The sequence below is a fragment of the Semicossyphus pulcher genome, unplaced genomic scaffold (assembly GCF_022749685.1).
Source record: "Semicossyphus pulcher isolate SPU_LCO1_2020_fin unplaced genomic scaffold, fSemPul1.0.p SCAF_10, whole genome shotgun sequence".
Taxonomy (NCBI): domain Eukaryota; kingdom Metazoa; phylum Chordata; class Actinopteri; order Labriformes; family Labridae; genus Semicossyphus; species Semicossyphus pulcher.
Genome location: NW_027211604.1, coordinates 24,670,851 through 24,696,262, shown reverse-complemented (window position 1 = coordinate 24,696,262; position 25,412 = coordinate 24,670,851).

The following is a 25,412-nucleotide window of genomic DNA, read 5'->3' as shown; positions in this document are numbered from 1 at the left end:
TTTTGGTCACACGTGTTTTTAGCTGTGCTAGCAGTATAGCTTTACATATAGCGATGTCAGTCAGTCAGTGGGTCGACCACTTTGGTTTGGACTCAAATATCTTGGCAACTATAGGATGAGTTCCAACAACCACATGTATACGAACCATTTACAGTACACAGTAGGCACATGAGCCTTTGGGCTAATGCTAATGCTGTATGCTAATGTGAGTTAAGTGAAGCTTTTTTATAGTCTATAAAACATGCACTCTGACATGGGTGTAACTTAACAATCATAAGCACCAATATAATTACTCACTTAAACATCAATAAAGGGCACATCACATATTAGCTTACAGTCAGCTCGTGTCACTCCTGTTGCCTCCCGTCACTGTCTCTTCTGTGTGTTTGTGTCACTATCACTTGTAATGTAATGTAAGAACACACTAAGTGTTTTTGCTAATAGCTACCCACCTCGGCTGACAAGCAGACACAATAAAACAACTTGCAGTACAGTACACTGTCAGTGTTGGACATCATTTGTTAACTATGCAACAGACACAGATTTCTGCAGAGTAATTTTACACTTTATGAAAATATATTGTCGTCTTCCAAAAAGAAAATAAAAATCATTTTCAAATAAATAAGTCAAAATACTGCGAACGTGTTAGTTTGTTCTTTGTTGGGAGTCGTCGTCAGTCCCTCCAGGATGTCACTGGCTGTTTCTGTGATTGTCGCAGCAATAAATGCCTGATCGTTCGGCAGGTTCTTTTTTTTTAAGTTTCAGTGCAGGTTGGGATGTTTTGAGGCTTTTTTTCTCTTCAACACATCACACAACACTTCAGTAAAGCCATCTGTTGGCTGAGCAAGCCGTTTGTCTTCTGACATCACTTCCAGTAGATTTCTGTGTCAAGATGTCAAATAAAAAGTGTAAAAGAGCCATTAAACGCTTGTTTCCCCCTGCACACATTCAGTGCTATCCATGTGTGCAAAGGAGAATCTACACAGCATCACATGTTACAGTTCTATGATGACAACATTGCAGACCTTGGGGAATCAATATTTAGAATATCAAAGCAGTGGGCTTGGTGACGTACATGAAATTCGTTGATCACAGAAAAGTTGCAGCAATTAGCCAAAATTGCAAGATCAATTAAAAATAGTGGCCGTTGGTTAAATTTGCATGAATTGGCTGAAAGGCAGCTGTCTGGAGGGACTGCCATGTGTGTGTTACATCATGTTGGTAGAATGAGAGTTAAATATGGCGGTTAATTCATTTTTAAATCGCTGATGTAATTATTTTTCTAAAATATTGTCTGATTCAAAGTCTCTGAAATAGATGCAATTTATAACCACAAAAACAAGTGATGTTGACTTCAAAGAGTTCAGAGAAAGTCCATTAAAATCTCATCTTTTACAGTAATTACGGTAAATTAGCTTACAGCACACATCCTCTTGTTTCTCTGCCCTTTGTCTGTTCCTGTGTCCCTCTCTCTGTGAACACCCTCCCTCGCTCTCCCGGCTGATCTCCCTCCACATAGCTGACCTTACGTTCCCCACCATAATTGACTGACACGTAGAAAAGTGTTGCTTTTCTCTCTGACTGATGTTGTGGAACCTGAGAGAGCTGCAGAGCCGTCCTGCAGGCCTGGGACGGTCCGGAGGAAGCCTGGAGGACGTGTGGATGTGGCCCCCGTGTCTACGGGGAAGAAGGATCACTGCAATACTAACAAACTGCTGGGTTACCGAGCCACTGGCTTGTTATGACAGGGAAGTGCTGTGTTTATGTTTAACTCAGGCCTTTGAAATGTATAGTGCAGCGCTGGCCTGAGGCTGATGGAGTGGCCTGAGTTGTTGGTGGTGTGTATGTTTGTGTGTATATAAATGTAAGTGTGTGTGTGACCACAGAACCTGTGCAGGAAGTTTGAACGGGCTCCATCTTTAGCTGATTTAAATGCGACCCAAGTGTCACAGTCAGAGCTGTGCATCTCTTTTTATCACACTGGTATTGGAGGAGGCACTCTGTATCGGCTAATACTCAAGTTTAGGCACATTAGTATCTAAAAGGACACATTGGTATCTGAACATCTCTACGACAGGAAGCACAGGAAGGTTTGAGATTGCTCCAGATGACTTCAATCACAAACTGACTGATGGCTGTAATGCAAGCGCTTGTTTTTGCAGCTAATTCAAAGCTTAATCCAAAAGGGCAGCTGGAGAAGAAGACGTCTCACCTCTCATCCAAAAGGCTTCTTCAGTTCTCACCTGATTCATTAACGGAGCTAGAAATACAAGCCTGTGAAATATAAGCATGACGATGCTAACGTTCGTTGCCAGCCCAGGTTAACGACTCTCTCTTGATTACATCTTTCAGCACACTAATGACCTACAGAGGTTTGTATTTCTGGACCTGGATGACTGAGAACCTTCACAGACACGTTTTTTACAACTAACAAGCTCATTCTCTAAAACAATCGAACAGAAAGGACTCCTACAGACCTTTGTGAAAAAGAAACAGACATCCCACCAGACTCCATTGACAAACCTTTCAGAAGTTGCTGGCGTTGCTGATCTGCCTGTGGTTCCCCCGGTTTGTTTGACTTGTTTGTTGTGTGACTTTGTTGCTTTGAAGAGTTGCCTTGGATCCAACTCGATAGAAGAGCATAAAAAACTGTCTAGTTAAGGCAGAGGTAGACCAGCAACTCCCATGTTCAGGGAGGTTAAATTACTGTTTTACTGTTACTGTCAATGGAGTTTGGTGGCTTTGAAAAGAGCAATGAGCAAAAAGGATCTGACTTTACCTTACCTTACCTTTCTGTAGTGTTGGCAGACACTTAGAGTAACAATCTGAGCCTGTTAGTGGCAGAACAAGCACTTTTATTGGTTTACTTTGATCCGTCACATTTGCCCGAAAGATCACATTACAGCAATTAGAGGCTGCCTGACAGCTGATGGCAGAAGTGATTCAGTGAAGCAGTACCAACACTTTTAGATCTCATGAGATTTGTTGTGGTTTTGTGCGGTCTTCATGTATGTGTGTGGTCACAGTACAGGTCCGTGTTACTTGCAGGTTACCCCTCTGACTTTCCATTTATTCTTTGCATTATGGCAGCTCTAATAGAAAGATATAAGTTAGGAGTTAAGTGCTTTCACATCAGGTGTATAACTCCTGACTCTGACATCCAGCACTTTACTGACTTTCACTTTGAATGAAAGGAAATCTGCCGCAGTGATCAAAGCACAGGTGTGGCCGATCCTATAGCTTGACGTCTTTGTGTGCAAAGTTCATCCCAGTTGAACCTTTATGCTGCATGTTATGATGAAACCATGTACTCTCACTAAAAACCAGAGAATTGGCTGAAGGGATTCTCTCATCAGCGACTTTCTTTAAGACCCACTCCTCTCCCCTCTCCTCTTGTCTGATGTCTTTCATAGAACAGAGACAGTCTGACGGCCCCGAGTCGGAGGGAAGCGCTCCTACTTAAAGAAAGCGCCCGGGTAAATTTGGGGCTGGTGGTAATTATTTGGGCCTCATTATGGGATCAGGTTTCCCCGAGTCATTCTCTGCGGTAACCGTTACTGGATACGGGGCTGACACTGTCAATAAAGCGGCGGGGAAAGATGACACGCCTTTTGTTTTGACAGGACCAGAGCAGTAATGCCTCCTGTTCGTTTGCATTTGCAAAGAGAGACAGGAGCGAGGGATTTGGAGCCCGTTTTTTTCCAGATGCTCTGACAGAGAGAGACCCTCTGCCACGCTCCCCTGGCACCGAGCAGACCAGAGTCACTTTCATGTAAATCTACTTAGTGCAGGGTCATGAGATACAAAGCTGTGTGGTATGAGGAGTGGGTATCTGTGTCATCTATGGCAGAGAGAGCTGGACCGCAGTGTGTGTGGAGAGGCCAGCGCTGTGTGAATATCGGTCCAAGGGCGGATATGACATTTGAGGAAAGCCTCGGCGTCTTGGCTTTGTGACCGCGGAGATTCAGACAGCTCAGTCACTCACTGTGCTGCAGAGATGGAAGTAAGAGAGTACAAGTACCCAGTTACTGTACGGAGATGTTTTAACTCATACATCAGTACTTTTTACGTGTTGCGTTTTCCAAACAGGCGTGTTACTTGAGCCTTATTTTGAGGAGTTATTCCTCCCAGTATTTTGTCTGTGGTGTTTAACCCACACCACACACAACAACTGTTCTCAGCTCAACATCTAATCAGACTCAGAGCTAAAAGTTGGCACACGCGCAGATCTTCAGGACAACATTGACTTGTCTCAGTTTCACTGGTTTATTCTGGCCGTGTCAAACAAACATGCTAACGTTTCTGCCTAGTGGTAAGTCTACTTTTTACTGTAGCATATATTTTTAGCTGATTTAAATCCTCCATCAGAGTGTGCGGCCTCAGCTGCACCAAGACTGAATTCAAGCTTTTTGGGACACACAGGCCCTTCTTACATTGCAATTCAGCCACAGTACGCTAACGAAGCTTTGCTGTTATGATGCCTTTGCTATTTTACACTGAGTGCCGGTGTAAAGCCCCCACAGTGTGAACAAGCTTCACATAAACAGACAGTGCTGTTCCACCCTGCCAGCTCCGTCTTTAATACCGACGCCTCTGTTCGGTCCGTGTCCACATAGCACAAAAAAGGCGGAGCACTCTGGGTGCAGCGCTTCTTCTCTAGGCGGCCGCATGTGCTCTGTCCTCATTGGGAACAAGTGCAAAAAAGCTAGCTCAGAAAAAGGCGCTATTTGGACACGGGGCCAAGCTCAGAGGCGGAGCTACTTCGCCCCACCATTCCACCTCTGTGCATTTTACATTAAAGATGAGGCGGGAAAGAGGCGTAACAGTCCTGGCTTGAGCTGGCGGTGTTAAAGGGGCTGTAGAGAGAAAGTTCTTTGGCGTGTCCATCAGTGCACATCACAGTCAACAGACATTACATGACAAAAACGACTTAAAGGACGAATACAGACGAAACAGACAAGAGAGGAAACCCACCTGTGGAGAAGAGACGTGTAGTAAATTTCCTGTCAGTGATTGACAGGTAGAACTTAAGCAACATGCATGAAAGTGAACCAGAAAGAGTTGCAGGTGACGTTGGTGCAGATTCAGAGCAGCGACAGATTCTTCATCCAGATGGTTTCACAAACTAAATCTTTTATTTCCAGTAAATTGTTTTATTTTATTCTCTTCATTCACACGTTCTTCTACCTGAGTCACAGAGTATACATGTCCACATGCGAGTGCACGCTCAGGTGCCTCCAGCAACAATACAGAGCTGCTCTCTCATTCATTAACCCACGCTCTCACACACGCCGTCGTTTCAGTTAGCTAGCTGATGTGTGTCCGCTGAGTCAGAGTCTGAGTGTGACCTTTAACCTCAGGCTCTGTCCTCCTTTAATGAACACATTCACTGGGCTGAACCTGAGCATGGATCCACAGTCAGTGTTGCCCGGTAACCCGGGAAATCACATTCAAATATCTTTGGGCTATTAGTTGCGGTCTCATTGCTCGTTCTGGCAACCGCTTGTCCTGCGGTTCAAACAAACATTTGCTCTCACAATAGAGTCTTTTGCCAAGATAAGTAACAGACCGGTTTGATTTACACCTTCAGAGACTTCAGAGGGACTCTCTGATTTATGTTGAGTCACTCTTTGAACCTCTGTGTGTGTGTGTGTGTGTGTGTGTGTGTGTGTGTGTGTGTGTGTGTGTGCGTGTGTGCGTGTGTGTGAGAAAGAGAGAGTGAGAGAGAGAGAATCAAAAACAGAACTTTGCAAAAATGAGGCAAAAGTCACTGAATAATGAGTTTAATTACATCCAGCAGTTATTATGCAAATTAATGTTAAATGTCACTGATTCATTGGATAAAATATGAGAGCCAATTAGTGCCAACCAACCGCAGAGCCAGGTCTCAATTCTTTAGTGTAACCTTAGTCCTGTTGTAGCTCCGATGACTACTCGAGCCTCGACGGAAAGTTTTGAGCCTTCATGGCTGTATGTGAAAGTGTACTTTATGTCATTTAATTTGACTTTCACCTCCAGGAAAGTGGCTTCTTACTATTTGGTAAATGACATTAAAAGTCACTTAGATTAAAAAGGTCAGATGTGGGTGTCCTGGTAGCTCAGCTGGTACAGTGTGTGCACCGTGTGCACAGAGTGAGTCCAACCTTCACCCCTTGCTGCACGTCACCTCCACATTTCCTGTCCCTCTGCAGCTTTCACCATCAACAAAGACACAGTGGCTGGTAAAATAATCTTTAATATAAGGTATGGGAGCCATTCTGTTACCTTTGGCCTCCAAAAGCTAAGTCCAGGTTGCCAGCACATCATGACTGTGATAAAGCAAGATGCTGCCTTAAACACAATCATTAAAGCTCCTGTGAGGAGTTTTTCTCTGGTTACCAAACAGACTGAAGTTAATTCTGATGACCCTGAGCTACAAAGGCAAACAGACCATCAGAGTCAAGATCGATTATTGATATAGAGTTATTTTTAATGCCTGAAACTATTGGTGGGGGCGGGGGGTCAGAGGAAGTGATTACCTGCATGCTGCCTTTTATTTACATATTACAGGACAAACATTTAAAGTGAGTGATACATGTGACTGTTAAAGAAAGCAGGAGGAGATTTGTTGTGAAAAACCACCACTTAAGCATGTACAGGACACATGCAGAGAGCAGAGGGACGGCTTTGACCACAGGGGGCGCCAACATCAACACAAACTGAAAGCTCCTCACAGCAGCTTTAAGAAAACCCGTTTTATGTACACCATGCATTCAGACCCAGCATGCTAACATCTGACATATCAGACAGAGGCCTGGATACATGGCATTACCACCATTTGGCCAATCAGATGACGGCGCAGCTACTATTAGATAAGTTGGTGTCTTTATGGTGGAGACCGCGACATAGGAGAGAAGAGCGAGCACATTGCAGATTTGCCTCATATCTTACAGACCTACTCTATATATGAACGTGTGTGTGTGTGTGTGTGTGTTTGCATAGAACAGGTGTGTGTTTAACGGTGGAGTTTAAAGACAATGAGCGAGACAAAGAGACTCTGTAGAGGTGGGAGGCTGAGTCACTCTGAAGAAGTGGGTCAGTTAGAACTAAGGCAACTTATTACCTGAGAGTTAAGGTGTGTGTGTGTGTGTGTGTGTGCGTGTGTGTGTGTGTGTGTGTGTGTGCCTGCAAGCTTGCATCTGGCAGAGTTGATTGAATACTTCATTGATATGCTCTCAGCTGGCAGGCTTCCCCGGGCCTCGGGCAGAGCTGCCTCACTCACACTCTCCACTTATACTGAATGATCAAATCATCACACGCTGATCTGTGTCTTTCAGCTGCTGCATTCATTTAGAGCATTTTGCATAAAGAGTTTCATCCAGAAGCAGGATGACCTGGGTAGATGTTAATCGAGTGGTGGCGCTTGATGAGAGGTGCGAGCTCTTCTAGCTTCCCCCCGCTAACGCACGCTGACATAACTGCCTGGGCCTGGTTCTTTCCTGGCAGCACATGAACTGAAAAGCCTTCTTGCTGATTATTGGCAGATGAAAAAAGGAGATCCGCAGGGCTAACCGAGGGAGAGAAAAAAGTATTATTGACTTGTCACCGCAGCTACTATTTATTCCCCCCTTTTTTTCTCGACATGTATTTGTTTTTGAGGCTGTTAGATTCCTGCCTCTGAGTATTTCTGGGCCAGTCTTTGATTGAAGCTGCAGAGGAATGCCTTTAATCGTGGCTACAAAGGAGCCGAGGGACATGTCCCCGTCAGTTTTTGCAACAGATCTAGACAGATGAGGAGGAGGAGGCGTAACGGAGGAGTGAGCATTGTTAACAGTCTGTGGGGAGCTGTTTGCGTGCGCTGTGGTTTCTGGTCCCTGTGAAATGGAGACTCAGTGATTCGGTTTCCCAGGCCCCCTTTTTTTCTCTCAGGGCCGCGCAGAAACCAAATGAAGACGTTCCAGTCTGTCCTGGCTGCCATTTATAGTCCAGCTGCTGCATCTTTCTAAGTGGCACCAATGGTGGCACATGGGGAGCGTTCACAGCCATATGATTGTAAGCGGTGTGGGCGTGTTTAAAATAGAAGATAATGCTTAGTCTTGTCAGCGATGCAAAACATAGACGCTGCAACCATAGAGGTGGTTTAACCCTCCGAGCCTCGGAGAGCCAGAGGAACTCAAACCAGGAGCTCCTCATGAGCCCATTTGACTCAGCTGTGGGCTTATTATCTGCTGTATTAGGTATGCATGCACAGCGCCATGTGTCAACATGTCAAATATCACAACAAGACACAAACATGCCGACAGAAGTGTTTCACAATAAAGGTCAGATTCTTCTGAACTGTTTTTCAGTGTTTCCCACAAACCTATAGCAGAGAGAGCAGAGGTCATGGCATCATTGAAGTAGTGTCATTAAAGGATTTTATTTTATTTTTCTTCCTCTCTCTTTGTTAAAGGCCAAGTTCAACTGAAGGCCTTTAATTTAAACCTTGTAAATGTGGACGGGTAGAGGCAGCTGGCAGCGCGGAGAGCAGGCGGAGAGCAGGCGGAGAGCAGGCCAGGCCAGAGGTTCATGCTGCCCTGCTGCCTGCTGTCTCTGACAGGCGACATGTGAGGGTCAGGAGACGTTATGTAGCGTGGACTCTTTAATGGAGATTAATATTTTATTTCAGCTATAGCTCAAACAAGAGAGAGGTGTTTCTGATTTGTTCCCAGGATGGTTTGGTCCCTTTAAGTCCATCACACTGTCTCTGCTTCTATAAGTGGCTCCCAACCTTAGTTTGGCTTCATCTACACCACCTGTCCTGATCCACGTTTTTATTTCAGTGGATTAAAATGTATGTCAATTAACTGTTGATAAATAATATATTTTATCTAATAGTTTTACTGTAATATGTTATTTCATTCTACATTAGTGGTCCAAAAGGCCTTCAAACCTGTGATGTAGCAGCAGGCTGCTAGAGTCGGGAGCTAGTCCCATCAACCTATTAAAGAGCAGCTCCAGTCATGTCTAAGACGTATAAAATGCTTGAAGTAATAAAAAGTGTGTTACTTTAAAAATCTTCCCAAGGCACCTCTTCCTTCTGCCTCCTTCTGCATAGGCCCCGCCCACCATGCACATTTCCAACCGCCCCCTCTGCCGTGAAACAAATCACGTCTCTGCCATCGTTTAGTGGCGACTTGTTGAAACTTAGCTAGCTTGAAATGTAGTAATCAGCAGTAGTAACGTTAACGTTAGCAGTCAGCAGTGAGTTTGCAAACATTACGATGACGGTTACAGCTGGCTCGCGCATCGCCGAAGTGGTTGCCATAGGATACACATATTGATATGCATAGCATCATCATTAACGGGATGGGCTCCTTAGGTTTGTGACGTCTCAAACCTGCCAATCTGAACACCTGTTGTTCCGCCTGTCCTTGGTACACTGCAGTTTAAAAGGCCCAGCCATGGAGGTGATGCTGACTGGAGACGTTCACAAGGTTAAACTCTGGATTCTCTCTGGAGGGGGAGGGGGGGGGGGCTTTAAACATGCGTGATTTAGTAGTCAACACTTAACATTTGTAGGTGACGTGAACGACCATCCAGTAAGTTTAATGCTGACACGATTCGGAACGTTTCACACCAGCAGCAGCAGCAATGCCTCAATGGAGCTTAAACCCGCCCCATATTAGGTAAACGATTGTGATTGGCCTGCCCTGAATCAGGCCTGACTGATGCTCTCTGACTGTGAGGGCTAGATCACTTGTTTTTGTGACGTTAAATCTTGTAAAGAGCCAAATTACTTTCAAAGTTTGTTATTCAATTTCGATGTTTTCTCATTTACTACTCAAGATTACTTGTTGTCATCATCGGTTGTTTTAGCTGATGGCACACTCAGACATCACATCAGTTATATCAGGTATGTGTATGTGGACTTTCTTTTATCTCGTGCCCCTCGCTCCCCCCGGTCTGCCTCCTCTCTCCTCTCCTCCCTCTGACAGACACACACCAGCCTTTAGCAGCAGATTACGTCAATCCCCCTGGACCGGGGTGCCAGCTGTTGAAGTCACCCTTGGGTCTTTTTAATTTAGGGATTTCCGCTGGGTGAGATGAGGGGGAGCCCCATGACCTCAGCCCACAGCCACATGAAGAGGCCCACCGGAGCTGGGATGGGCCTGTGCGGGGCGGGGCAGGGTGGGGCCGCTCTGCTGGGGTGTGGGTGAGCAGGGACCGGGTGCTGCAGGGTGATCTGTGACCTCCGATAAGGTCTGATGTAGGAGCACCCAAAATGATGTCAAATGAGGAAATGAATGACGCACGGGGGTGTTTCAGGACCCGTTCTCTCCCTCCTGGAGTGCCGTGCAGCTCCTTATCCCCGTGACAGCATGTCTGCGACTCGCAAACACCGCTGCGATCCCTTGAGCTCTTAAATGCAGCCTTTCAGCAGCTCCGAATTTCCTCCCTTTCAGAGGGGATCAAATGTTCCTACCAAAGAATATCTCTCCTTCTTTCAGTCCTCAAGGCTTTGAGTGGGAGTGAACATGGCCGTCCATGTAATTGATTTTGTAGGGTGCCAGAGTTTTTCCGCTTCTTATCGACTGGGTACAGTGGAGAACGGAAACGTCTCGATTTAACTCATAAAGGCCTCGATGAAGACAAGCTGTGTGTGTCGGGGTGTGAAACAACCTCTACCTCTCCTTAATGTGTGCCTCACCTGAAACATTTTCTTTATTGGTTCTTGTCTTCAGGTCACGTCCTTCAGGTCACGTCCTTCAGGTCACGTCCTTCAGGTCACGTCCTTTAGGTCACGTCCTTCAGGTCACTCTTGTAACAAAGTACAGCTCTGAGAAAAAAAAGAGACCACTCCGAATGTTCCTTAAATCAGCATCTCTCTCTTCATGTCGCGGTCGGCCCAGTCCAGATCTGAGCCCCTTTAAACCTCCTGACTGTGATCAGGAGGAAGACGGACGGTCACAAGACACCCAGAGACGCATGAACGCTGTAAATACAAACCAGGTTATTCCAGCAAACACTGATATGTGAACTCTGCCCGAGTTAAAACAAAAGTATTCTGTTGTTTAAACATGAAACTGTTTTCTTTGCATTATGTGAGCTCTAAAAAACTTTTTTTTTTAAAAAGACGTAAATGAGAATATTTTATTTGGAAGTTGTGAAAAAAGTTGTTCAATGAAACAAAAGTTCATTTTACACAAACACAAACCACTGGCACCGGTTTCCAACAGACCGAGTGTGACACTCTGGGTTAGGCAAACGCTCACACGTTCTCTTTTAGAGAAAGTGACGTGTAAGAAAAGGGAAGCACCGTTTCCTGCCTTTGTGAAATGTTTTCATTTATCAGATGATGAATGAGACTTCTTGACATGAGATGAACTTTGTGAAGAGAATGAAATAATTTGTCATATGTTTTGGATTTATGTTAAAGACGTCTGTATGTCTGAGAAGTTTGTCTTAATGTGTGTTCATGTTAGTGGGTGCTTCAGATAAGTGACCCCTGTGTATTTGTGCTTTTTGTTATTAAAACATGTATAAAAATTAATATATATATTAATGGGGAAATATATATATATGTGTCCATTCTGTGATGCAATGATTCATTATCTTAACAAGACATGAGCTAAAGTGATTCGCATCATGTACGCTGCATTATTGCTGTTAACCTGGGGTCAGGCTGCTTGCATGTGTCATTAAGGCTGTACACCTTAAACTCACCGCAGTGACCTTTTCCAGAGGTCACCATCATCAGAAGTGTCCTCCTCTCATTAAATAACCTGTTTGTGTGTCTTGTTTCTGCAGTATCACCCTCTGTCTCTGTGCAACACGAGCGAAGATGAGCGACAAGAGAGTGACTTCATCACCATTGTCAAACTGGAGCACAGGGTTCCCCGCTGTCTGCCGCTGCTGGATAAGGTACACACACACACACACACACACACACACACACCCTTCAACACGCTTCATGCATTCATCTGATTTATACTGTCTGAGAAACTCCCCTCTGTGTGACCCTTCCCCTCTCAGACACGGCAGCAGACAGATAAACCTCGCTGCCATCTTGTCGTCTCTCCAGCAGCTCTTCCGCTCTTGGATTCAGACTTTAAAGACGAGACGGTTTAAGGGGGAAGTTTTTTGGCAGGGGCTTAATGTTTTGTTCAGGACGATGATCTTTCAGAGAGAGGGCTTGGACAGGAGGGGAGGGGGCTTCGCTCAGCGCTGCTATGTCGCAAGTGGCAGTGAGCCCTGGCTTTGGATGTGAGGCTTTCAGGCCCCAGCTGTCACTGGTGCGATCCCAGCCAGCCAGCCAGCCGGCCAGAACCAGACACTCGCTGCTCTCTGTTTCTTCTTCCCTCTAATATGAACGCAGCTCCATAGATTCCACCCACACTGCTTTAGATGTATGTGCAATGAAGTTGACCTAAATCCCCCGTGTGTTTAAGTATTCTACCATACACACAGGCTGGCATAGCCGAACTTTAAAGCAGCGTGATTTAAAACTGCTGCTATTTTCTCCCTGTTTTTCAAGTGGTGACAAATTAGCAGGCAGGAGTAAAGTCAGGCTTCTGCCTTTTTTTAGCCTGTGTTTTCTTTTCCCCCTAATTTAAAGCCATGTTTAGGAGCTGCCCGCCGTGGCGACGATGTAGAGACATTCCCACACTTCCCTCGCTCCTTTTCTTCCTCCTCCTGTTGCTCCTTCAGTGGGAAGCAAACCAAGCGGGCCAAAGGGGGGAGGCTGTCACTCAAAGCTGACTCCAGAAAACAGCTCTGATTAAAGCTTTAATGGCAACACTATGTTGTCCTGTAAACAAAACACAGTCTCCCCCTCATGCAAAAGCACCCTGGAACAAAAGGCTTCCGAGTGTTTTCTCCCTCCCTGCAGATCTCCTTTGAAATCAGGAGGAGAGAAGGAGGGAGAGCGGGGAGGAGGGGGGGAGTCTTTCTTGTTGTTTTGGTCGTCTGGAAACTATGTGTTGCAATAAACTCCTCTCCAGCCACCTGCATCCTCTCTTCCTTAGCGAGATTCAAAGCTTTCTGGTCTTGGTGGATTTATTGGGGATTCATCATGCAGCTGTTGAGCCGCTCGCTCTCCTCTCGGCCTTTTGAAGACGATGAATCAGACGGTCGGGGATGTGCGCTGCTGGGTCAGCCGTGGGCTCTGGATGGGACTTGTTTACAGTTTTGAGTCTGACTGTAACCCGCCCCACTGATCTATAGATACTCCGACGGCCACAGAGGGCTCGTGTTGCACCGCACACACTCAGAATAGACTGTAAAGCAAACAAAGTGAAGCTCCAAACCTTGGAGGATAAGGTTTCATTGTTGTCCTCTGTTTTTATTTTGGTTTTCAGAGCTTCTTATCCGCAGCGACATCATGAGCAGGCGGGGAGATTCCTCTGCTGATGTGCGGCGGTTTGTGCTGTCTCTTAACGTGCCTTTGTTTCACTGAAGGGATCTCACAGGATCTCTGAACAGTTTATCTCTCAGCGTATCTGCGCTGCACATCAAAACATTTTGACAGTGATGGACATCTTCAAACTGAGAGGAAAATATAAGACATGACAACACTTACACTTAACAAGCCGCGCGTTACATCTCAGACCACCGCCCTCTCCTGGTGAACTCTGCAGCACTGCTCTCACGCACACTCACTGATCCTGTCTTGTTCTTTTCTTCAGCAGATGAACCTCAGCGACAACTTTCAAATTAAAAGGCTTTTATTCTGTTTTTAAAGATATTTTTCATCACATGCACAAGAGAATTCCCCCCATAGGAAATAAAATGTTTCATAAAAAGCACTTCTTTAAACGACATCATGCGCCTCTTTGATTTTCACTCCTCGCCCTGAACGCCTCTCTTTGCACACTGTAACCTGGGTTATGCAGATTCAGTCTCCCGGGAGAAGTTACTGCTCGGCCTTCTGGCAAAAAGCCGTGAAGCCAAAGACCTCCTGTCACCGGCCTCAGCTCCGTATTCTCAGTGCAGACATCATGGCAGAAAAAACCTTCCATACTATTTAATATGACAGAAAATGATTTACTACGTCCCAATACATGAATGTCAAGTGTAGCATGCCAAAAATACCAGGATGCACCGCTCCATCTGGCTGCTCTTTGCAGCGTGCTTTGGCTCATCTTACCCACAATCCTCAGCTGAGAGATCACAGACAGATGTGCTTCAAACTGCGACGGTTGTATGAACAAGACGATCAAAGTTTATCGCTCAATGTTGTGACAAAGTTATACATCCAAACTGAACGCATACTGTACGCAGAGCACATACTTAACTTACTGTAACGGCAGCTGCAGCACATAGAGCTTTAAACAGGAAAACTGTAGCATGTTGCCGCAGCAACAAAGCAGGAGTGATCAATTAAAACTGAAAGAGGTCCAGTTAGAGAAACTTTCCTCACACACACACACACACACACACACACACACACACATGATTATTTATTTTTAAGCTCCAATTTGTTTATTATTTATTTATTAATTCTTGTTTTTGTCAATGAAAACATTTCACATTCTAGAAAGATTTAAAGAGCCATAAATCACATGGAGGTCTAATGAGAGAGAGGTTTCCTTGTTCCCCTGAGCTGTGCTCTCTCTGCCTCCTGGCAGAATTATGAATCATATTTACATTTCTAAATTAATGCATAAATGTAAACTCCTAAATAAGTTATTTTTGACTGCAGCTCCTTGAAGGTTTGTTTTATTTTACAAACCTAATTACACGACACAAAAATGTTAAAGTAACTACTTCAAAGTGGCAAACCAATCTATCTTAAAAGTTTGATATTGTGAAGATTTAAATTGTATATTTTCATGTTTGTTTGTTTTCTGGGTGCTGTAGTTCATTCCATCCTCCCTTTTTCTAACTCTACACTTCATCTTTTCAGAATTATGATGGTTTTAATAGGTTAGAAAAAAGCCTAGTTTTGTTACACTCTTTTACAAAGTTCACTTTAAAAAAATGTACTCAAAAAAAAAAAATTAACATAAAATCCGAAGTATCTGTGTCCCAATGCGCCCGTTTTGCAGTCCCTCCCTTCTGCTCTCGGATCCCGCTCCCTCCATCAGATTGCTGAATGAAAACCCTCCTCGCGTCAGTGGTTTTGCATCATTACACAACACAGCACAACACAAACAGGCCACGGGCTTTCCCTGCCAGCATGTTGCGCTAGAAATGATGCGTCTGCTTTCCAGTAGCCAGCCTGACTTCTCAGTTTACACTGAAGCCCTGAACGTCTCTCAGGATAACACACAGAGCAACACATGACGCAGTGAGACACAGCATCACTGCGGTGCCAGGAGGGGAGCTGTAACCTCCTGGTGTAATGTGTGACTCTCTCCGTCTCAGACTGAAGCTCCACCAAGAAGGATCCGTGTTGTAGTGAAAACAGCGCCTCAGTGATGGAGTGTTCGGCTCCTGTCTCAACTTGCTGCGTCTCTTAGAAAGCCTTGCTTATTGATTCTGCTGCTCTCAGATGAAAAGGGTTTTGGCCTGATTGTGCAGTAATCCTGTTTGCTTAAGCTGTGTGTATCTGTGTGTGTGTGTGTACTGTATGTGTGTGTGTTATTAGATCACATTGCTTAAAGTGTGCCCTCTCATATACTGCTCTAAAGGAGGCCGCTCTGTGAGGAGGCAGGTCTGGGGATCCACAGGCAGCCGCAGGGTTCAGAGGCAAACGATGGGTCCTGTCTGTCGTCACAGTATATGATCAAACTGAACATGTGCCAAAGCAACATGTTTGCATCTACCTGGCTCTCAGGTCTTTTAAAAAGGACTGCTGCTTGAAATGTCTTCTGGCCGAGTCCCGCTTCCTTCATTAGGGTTCAGCTTGTGCAGAGAGCTTGAGAAAATGACCACATACAACCCACTTCAAAAAACCTGAACTATTCCTTTAAAGCTAATGTCCTGACTGAAGGAAGTAAGAGGGGAAATGGGGAATAGAGAAATGATAAAGCAAGAAAACGAATGGGTGGCTGTGGTTCGGCGGGACAGTTGGCCGTCTCTCCATTGAAAGGTTTGCGGTTCGATTCCCGTGTGCTTCAGTCTACATGTTGAAGTGTCCTTGGGCAAGACACTGAACCCCAAACTGCTTCTGAAGGCGTGGCAGGAATGTGCAATGTGTATGATGTGCACAGCTCCTGATTGGAGGTTGGCCTCTGCCATCAGTGTGTGAGTGTATGTGTGAAAGGGTGAGTTACACAGACAGGTACAAGATTTAAATAAAGTCATTTTATTTTTTAGCACATTAAAAACAGCGTTCTTTACAGATGAAAGAAACAATTCAGTAAAAGCAAATGTACATGAATTAAGCAGCATCACAGTCGAGGTCGTGTTGTGTGTTGAACATCAGCCCTGCTGTGATTCAGGTGATAACCACAGCCGTGCTGATATTCAGTTCAACATCACCACCTCGACTGTGATGCTGCTTACAGTTATACAAGCAGTAAATAGTAGTCAGAAGTAATCATCAACAGATTTTTGTTTCAACTCGACGAGTTCCACAACTTAACTGAAGCTGGACTGTTGTTGCCGAGCAACCCAAACATCCTCCTGTTCTCTGTGTCTCCAGGTGACCACAGATCAGCTGTTTTTATCATGACCATGTATCTGTTTGTTTTAATTGATCATCAACCAGTGAGTCTGTGTGTGACTCAGAGGTACCAGCTCGATCACTGTAGACACACACAGTCTGCTGACATGTTGATTAACAGTATTCAGAACACCTGGCTGAGGCGGAGTGATACACAGAGTGAAAAGTCCCTCTGATGTTGTTCTCTGTATCAGCACTCATGGAACGCCTCTGGTCTAATCAATCAGAACCAACTGTTGTATAAATTACACAAAGTACAAGAATCAATCATTTTTTTAACTTGTTGGAAATAACAGAAAAACTGAAACAGACTAAATTCATATTATTGTAGTGACCATCTTACAATCATTATTATGCCTTTTGTCCTTTCAGAGGTTCCATACAATCTATAAACAGAATATACATCTGTCCCTGTTAACCAGTGGATCCTTTTTCACTTGCAGGCATAAGAAGCAAAAATGATAATGCAGCAACCACTGTCGCTGCATTAAAGTAGCTACCATTTAACCTACTTTGTCCAGCACAAGTCATAAGACAAAGTCTGAGTGTCCACCTTTGGGCCAGGAAGAGTGGTCCCAGTGACAGGAAGTGGCAGAAAACAAGGGAAGCCTGTTGAGGGAGGAATAAATCATGTCCCTTGTGACAATGTTTTTGTCCTCTGGTGTGTGATGGTCTGTCGGGGCTGACTCTGACCTCAGGTTATTCCTGCTGCTGTTTTTTACTGAAGACGGGCTGAAAGCGCAGCAGCAGCTGCTTTTGGCTTCTTTTCCTTCTGCAGCCGAGTCCAGCGTCTCCAGTTCATCAGAGACGAGTCGAGGAGGAGGAACACAGGGAACATCTGGAAAAAGAGGGAATATTTCAGCTTTTCAGAGTCAATGCAAAAAGCAGCAGGTACACAATGGACAATCTGGCCTGAATGAAAAGCTCCAGTGTTAACAGACTTCTGGGTTTCACTTTGATTTCTCCTCCAGAAAACTTCATTATGTGCACGTTGGTGACAGATGCACAGTTGTATTAAAGGGACATCATCGCTGACTTCCTGCTTCTTTCTTCTGTTAGTTAAAGCTGGACCAAGACGTGCAACCTTGTGCATATTCTGCTAACAGATCGGCAAAGACCACGCACCTCAGATAATTCTCTTTGAAGCAGAGAACACCTCAGCATCTGTGCTATTTCCAACGTGAGATGAGACTGTAAATCCCTCAGTTTTCCCCTGAGCCCTTTTCTCCCTTCGTGTCATATTCCTTCTGATCTTTGTCAGATCGCTGCTATGATCCTTTTATCTTGAACGCAGCAGCTTCAAACGTGATGTAAAAGTAGCTTTGGGCTTATCTCTCTAATGGGGCAGCCTCATTATTGCTGCACGCACCTATTTCTTCTGCTTGTAACTGTCTCTGTTCTGCAGATGGATCCTCCCTGTGGCACTGTGCATGCCATTCCTCCTCTCCTCAGAAAAAACAAGTTGAAGGAACCAAATTTTTCTCTGTTTTTGACCCTGATGACACCGTTTTCCCTCCCATTTCCTCTGTTGCTAAAGTTAGGCCCTGTCAAACATACTCACCATATCAATGTGAAGATAACTGAGTAGGAAGTACTTAGCTTTGAGTCCAGCAGCCTAATGACGGCCTTCTCTTCAGTCAGTGCTCTCATTACGGCTCCTGCAGCCCTCATGATGTAATTTGTGGTCTGATTAGCTCGTCTCTGAGGATTTAGCTCGGCTTTTATTTGGAGATGGATGGATGGTGGTGACTGTGGAGGTATTTCCCTGAGTCAGTGTCTTTTTTTTTCCCTCTCATGATGATGCAGATATTAAAGGGAAGCCTTGGAGCTCACAGGGTTTTCAATAAAGACGAACAAAGGGCACCTTTGTGAGGCCGTTCCTTTATCCACCATCCTACACAAACAGGATCCTAACCGCTCCCACATACAGTGTGAACGTCAGCTGCAGTGTTTTCTCATAGTGCCCTGCATTTGTTTGTACGTGTGTCCGTGCACGTTTGCTCAGTGTGTGTATTTATATGTGTTAGTATTCACAATGAGTTGTTATGCTAAGAGTAGGGAGATATAAAGTTTGTAACGAGTGTCAGTGAGAAAGTACATTTGATATGTGTGCGCTACATAAATATCATTTTAATTACAATAAGAAAAAAGCTCTCACGGTTCAAAGAATTAAATAAAGAAAATAACGCTGTTAGCTGGCTGTAGAGATTAGCATTAGCCGCTGCATAGCTAGCCGCACCAGTGTCTTACAGCTAGAGTTCGCTAGCTGTCAGGAGTACAACAGCAAAGTACCGCCGGAGTCAGCCTTACACATGGGTCTGTATGTGACTGACTGACTCAGTGAGTGAGTGACTGAGTGAATGATTGAGTGAGTGAGTGAGTGAGTGACAGTACTTTCAGAGCTGCATAGAGAGAGAGTTGTGACATCGCAATGGCGGATCATGGAGCGTATTGGACCTCCACTGACGCGACTCTCTGACTACAGGGCTCTGGATACTTTGTTCGGTGAGTAGGCGGGGCTGCTCCTCTGTCCTCCGCTGTCCTCACCTACGTCCGCAGCGCACACCTGCTTTCAAACACGTTGTCATCGGCCTCATAAGGACAGGCCTTGTAACACATTGCCCACAAAGCGCACATTGACCTGATGTGGTCAGCCACATACAAGGTTTAGAACGAGTCTTGTTTTTATCTATGGAGGCAGATGGAAGGCAACGGCTCCTTTATATGTTAGAACATTTTGCCTTTGGGGTGTTGGTTTAGCTCAGCAGTTAAAGCGCTCTCTTCCCTCGTTTCCGACTCTATCCACTGTCCTGTCAAATAAAGGCAACAAGGCCAAAATAATAACCTTCGAAAAGAACATCTTTCCACTCAGAGTTATTTCAGCTACACTCCAGCAAACAGGAAAAAATATAAGACGTGATTGTTTAAGTGTTAACCTGTACTGATCAATATAAGTTTAGCCCTGTTCAAAATGTAGCACGCACACAATACTACATGAAGATGTGTCCAGACCTGACACTGACATGTAATTGCACCAAAAGTCAGTGAATCTTTGTTTGTCTGTATATTTCAGTAAGGTTTGACATCAGACAGGAAGTGCTTTGTATTGTTGGCCTTTATGCCTTTATAGAGGAGAGAGAGGACAGTAGAGTGTTGAAACAGGGGAAGAGAGAGAGGGATGACACGTGGCAAAGAGCCGAGTGGGAGTCCAACCCAGGGCCGCTGCATCGAGGGGATACAGCCTCTGTATCTGGGACGCACGATTTAGCCTCTGAGCTGACGCCCCAGTGTGTTTTTAGGTAGAGTAGGATGAGGGTTGGATTTAGAGTGTCCCAATATCTTTGGGCAAGATTCCCATGAGGGCTGCAGAGTGATGCAGGTTAGCGCTGGTGCCCCACAGCTAGAGGGTTCCTGGTTCGACGAAGTGGGCCTTTTCTGTGTGTAGTCTGCATGTTCTCCCCGAGCACGCGTGGGTTCTCTTCCTCCCACAGTCCAAAGACATACTCGGTAGGTTCATCGGTGACTCTGAAATGACCTGCAGGTGTGAGTTTGAGAGTGATTGGTCTCTTTGTGTCAGCCCTGTGATTGAGTGGTGATCAGTCCAGGTGTACCCCGCCTCTCGCCCAATGACAGCTGGGTGTGCTGCAGCCCCCCCGTGACCCTGAACAGGATAAGTGCTATAGCTAATGGATGGATAGATTTCCATAAAGTTTGGAGACACCTTCATGTCCCGCTCAGGATGAATTTTAAAGTGGAGACTTTAATGATTATATTGTTCTATACAGCTGTTTTGTTGTGCTTCTGTCAGCATGTTAGCGTTGTCATTGTGAATACTGACATTAGTGTACGGTTTAAAGCCCGACTGTAGCAAATACAGCGTTAGCACAGCTGCAGACTTCTATTTAAATCATCAGTAAAAATAAAGGCTGTGTAACGGGGGGAGGAAGGACTCATTGGATCATACATGAGAGGCAGAAATATAAATGATCCAGTTTATTTGTTTGACATGTTGGGTCACTTTCCACCATTTCAGCGGTCAACCATGACATCTCAGAGGGTGACACCGTGCTCTCACCCACACACTCCAAACAGTCATTTTGGTCTCTGCCTGTTGAATGCATCAAGAGTGTCTCTACTGAAGTTCAGATGCACTCATGCAAAGCAAAATATTGTCATACAGAGTTTTCTAGGGTCAACTCAACCTGGAACAAAGTTTGAGAGAGAAAATAAGCCGAAAGATGTCCCGCTTCCAAGGACGGGAAAACATGGTGATACGTCTTCTGTTGGTGTCAAACAAACAGAGGAGCACATTCCCGTGGGACTCGGCCAAGGAAAACTTTAGACAGGGAAGAGTCCTGAGCAACAGGAATGTCATTCACGTTCCAGCCTCCTGAATAAATGTTTGGTTTCTGCTCGTTAGGTACAGATAGTCACTGTATTCATGCTGTTTGTGTTGTTACGCTAGTGTCCTCCCTTTACCACCTGAGTGTCTGGATATCTGAGGGAAGCCTGGCTCGCCAGCTGGCTGCGGTGTGAATTCACAGACAGGGAGGAATCTGCCATGCTAAATGCTGTACTGTACGTCAGTGTACATGAAACACAGCCTCTGTGCAATGTCAGGGGATTAGCAGGCTTTATCACCGGGGGAGACCTTTCAGGGAGAGGTTGGCTCAACAATGAGACGAATACTTCAGGTTTCCCTCCTCACTGGGAAAGTGCATTCTGTCTTTGTCAACACTTCAGAAACAAGTGGTTTGCGTCGCATTTCACAGTCACGTGTGGCTTTGGGAAGATTGGGCTGGTGACTTTTGTGAGGCAAATGAAAAAGAGAGAATTGCAAACAAGCACTGATGCTAATTTGTCTGTTCAGGTGAGCACGTGGAATTTAAAAGGCCAGGAAGGAAAGGATGGAAACATGGACAATCAGACAAATTACTACGATTTCAGTGCCTCCCAATGTTTCTGCAAATGAAAAGACTAAGAATGGTAGAATCATTCCAAATTTTAAAGCCCCCCTCCTGTGAGAAACCAGAGTTTAACCTTGTGAACATCTCCATATGGTGTTCTTCATGTGCTACAAGACATATCAGGGACAACATCAGCAGTCATCTCCATGGCTGGGCCTGTCTGCTTTTAACCTGCAGTGTACCAAGGACAGGCTGAACAACACGTGTTCAGATTGGCAGGTTTGAGACGTCACAAACCTAAGGAGCCAATCCCGTTATCAGACAGGGTGACGCTATGCATATCATTATGTGTAACCTATGGCAACCACTTTGGCGATGCTCGAGCCAGCTGTAACCTTCATCGTAACTTTTGCAGACTCACTACTGTCGACTAACGTTAACGTTACTACTGATTACTACATTTCAAGCTAGTTAAGTTTCAACAAGTTGCCACTAAACGATGGCAGAGACGTGTTTTATTTTTGTGACGGAGGAGGCGGTTGTACATTTGAATAGTGGGCGGGGCCTATGCAGATTGGGGAATTGTTAATGAGGCAGAAGGAGGGGACGCCTTGGGAGGATTTTTAAGGTAATTAAACATATTTTGCAGAAAAAACAAGTCAGACACAATTTATTATTTCAAGCTTTTTAAATGTCTTAAAACATGACTGGAGCTGCTCTTCAAAGTAAAACAACATTTGATAACCTATTAGCTACAACTGCTAACGTTAGTATTTAACTGCTTCCTTGCTAACAGTACCGTAAGCCAGGAATTTACATTTTAGCAAGAAACAGCAATGAGAGCACTCAGGCTTCTTATCAAAAGGTCATATAGGCAAGGAAGTGGTTGAATGCTAATGTTAGCTGTTGTTAAACAGTAGCTAATAACTCGAAATATGGCCGACGTCTCTCTGGATTTCATTGTCCTTTCAGTTGCTGAAAAAATGGTGAAATGGTGAAATTATACTTATGTTGAAATACCCAACATTCAGGCTGTATGACTTACAACCTGTAGCACAGCAGTGTAACTTCATAACAGTATTTGAGTGCCCCCCATTGAGTGTAACATCAGAGGAAAATGACCATCATGTGAATGTGGTCGTTCCTGCATTTACAAAACAACACTTACTGACCCGAAGCTGCTGCAAACACAAAGCATGTCTGTTAGTGTATTAATAATCAATCACACACAGCTCAACCAGCAGCCTTTGAACTGCAGGTCTTCAAGTTCACAGGATCACAAGACAGTGACTTGAAAGACTTGAAAGGTTAGCGAGGCCTGCGGGTCGCAGCTTAACAGATGTCACCTTGACCTGCTGCATTGTTGTCGTTCAGCTCAGTTCAGCGCTGTCATCACTCCGACCAACGACGTGTGACTGATTTGCAGAGGGTCTGCTCCTCGGCCGCACTCTCTCCACTCATCCTGTCACCTTAGAGGTGGAAAATTCTCCGGCCTAAAGGTGCGTGTGTTTCTCCTGCGGCATCTGTCGGGATACTTTCAGAGTAACACGCCCCAGCTGTGGCCGCAGCTCTCATCCGCAGGTCTTGTCCTCGCTCGGTTTTCTCGCCAGCGTTGCTAAGCTAAACACTGAACCTTCCTCCCCACACGTACATAAAATCTGGAAGATGTTTTGTTTGCTTTGAGAGGCTTTCAGATGCTGGCTCTCTTTTCCCAGTGCCGGGCGATTAGCAGCTTGTTGCTCCCCCTTTCTCACATGTCTGCTCTTCCCTTTTTCTCTCCCCTCCCTGACATGACACTCAGGCTGTGTTCTCGCTCTGCATAGTTACTGTAGGCACGTCAAACTAACACAGTCCTCTCTGATTCTACAGCCTGATTTCATCTTGTCGACAGCATCACCACAAAACTTTTATACACAAACAGTGAGATGTCTACGGTGCCGCTCGGTGGGAGGTACCTCTCCAAAATAGAAGCTGCTGGAATATCACCTGGATGTGTTTATGTGTGGATCGCAAAGTATGTCCTTCTGTACATCTGGCTAATATGTTGTTCTATGTTCAATTTGGGACAATTTTACAAGCTAACTTGACTGTAAATGATGGGTTGCTGAATATTTACTCAGCTCATCAGTTAAAGTTTCTTAAGGAGGGCTTTGGACGTGTTCAAACAAAATCGAGACACTTAAAAGACTTTAATTGCCTCTGTGAGCTGCAGCACCACCTGTTTTTTTATGTGTGGATAAATGGGCCAAAATACAACAACTAACTTCAGCATGTTTTATATCACCAGCACGCCCATGTCCCATTTACTTCATGCAGCACCTTTGACCCAGATATGTAGGTCTGCACCCCCTTCAACCTGTTTTGGAACGACAGAAGATGATTGAAACTTGCAATGCTAACAAAACTATGCTAACTATGTTAGAGGTTAGTATCAAGTTAAGCCACTTTACCCATATACCAAAATATGTACCGAATATATAAAAGCCTTGTGCTATGTCTTCATGTTACCTCTGTCGTCTTAAAACTAAAAACATAAGTTCAGTAAGCTCACAGTCTGACGAGCTAAAATGAGAATGAGCTGAACAGCACTAAAAACATGCAACTGTTTCGACACACTTGTTTGAAACTTACAGTGATTTAATATCTAACAGAAAGGCAACAATATCCTCTCCAACAAGTGTGTTTATGATGGTGCAAAACACACAATCATTCATAAACACTGTCCATGTCAGCGTCTAAGCACGCGAGGCTGCGTCTCTGCTCCCTCAGGCTGAGCACGCCGCCCTCCTCACGGCTGCTCCTGCTATTTCCGAATGCAAAGTGTTTGCGTCTCAAGGCGTTCATATTAGGGCGGCACATCTCTCACTTGTCACTTCAAAGGGAGCGGGCGGAGGTCAGGGTTTCATCAGACTGTCGTCGGCGCTTGGCGCAGACGTTCGGAGAAAAATGCGCCCCTAAAAATAGAACAGTGTGTCATGCTCATAAAGAGAGACAGAGCCCAGATGATACCACTCTGTGCCAAATGGCTGTCATTAAAATACCTCCATCCCAACCGGTTAGGAGACACCTTCAGCAGGCTGCAGGCGGGGAGGGGATGACGGTGTTTGTGGCTGCACAACATACAACAGTGTGTACAAAATCTTATGAAAGTTTGCACAATTTTCCTCCTAATCCTACAAATATACGATGCATTCTCAGTCCTGGTGGTTAAATACTCACACTTTGTTCCGACCCACCTTTAGCATGTTATACAGACGTACCAGGTAGAATCAGTTTCAAGGCACTTAAGCTCCTCTTTTAAGGCCTTTCTTCCTTTGCAACATGAAACAGTCTGTTGGGCACAAAGACTACTTAGGTTTAGAAAATAACTGAGATCCTGGTGTGGTCTGACTAAGTAACTTAGAGCTGAGTTTTTGTATCAGACTTAAACCCTGATGTTCTGCGTGAAGGTCCTGCACTGTTTCACTTATTCAACACCTTCAATGTCCGCCCGAGATACCGTCTATCCATTGGGGTAGTGCCAACATCAGTATGTAGGGACTTGGCTTGGGAACTTGAGGATGGTCAATTCAAATCCTGGTATGGACTAAGCGTGGAATTGTGCTGGTAGCTGGAGAGGTGCCAGCTCCTTTCCTGGGCTCCATCGAGGTGTCCTTGAGCAAGGCACTGAATCCCCCACTGCTCGTGGCGCATGTCCATTAGTGCATATCCATGGAGTCCTGTTTGTACATGTGTGTATTTCGGGCCTATGTTTGTGTAGCATGTTTATAAAAACATCGTGAAAAATGTAATTTCCCCTTCTGGATGAATAAATTATCGCTTCTTATCTTCTTCTTCTAAAGCCGGAGATATCCTTGCTCTCTGTTTGGAGCTTCGGCTGTGCACATCCTCAAAAATTAGCATGCGCGTGATGCAGTATGCACATAAACAGTAGG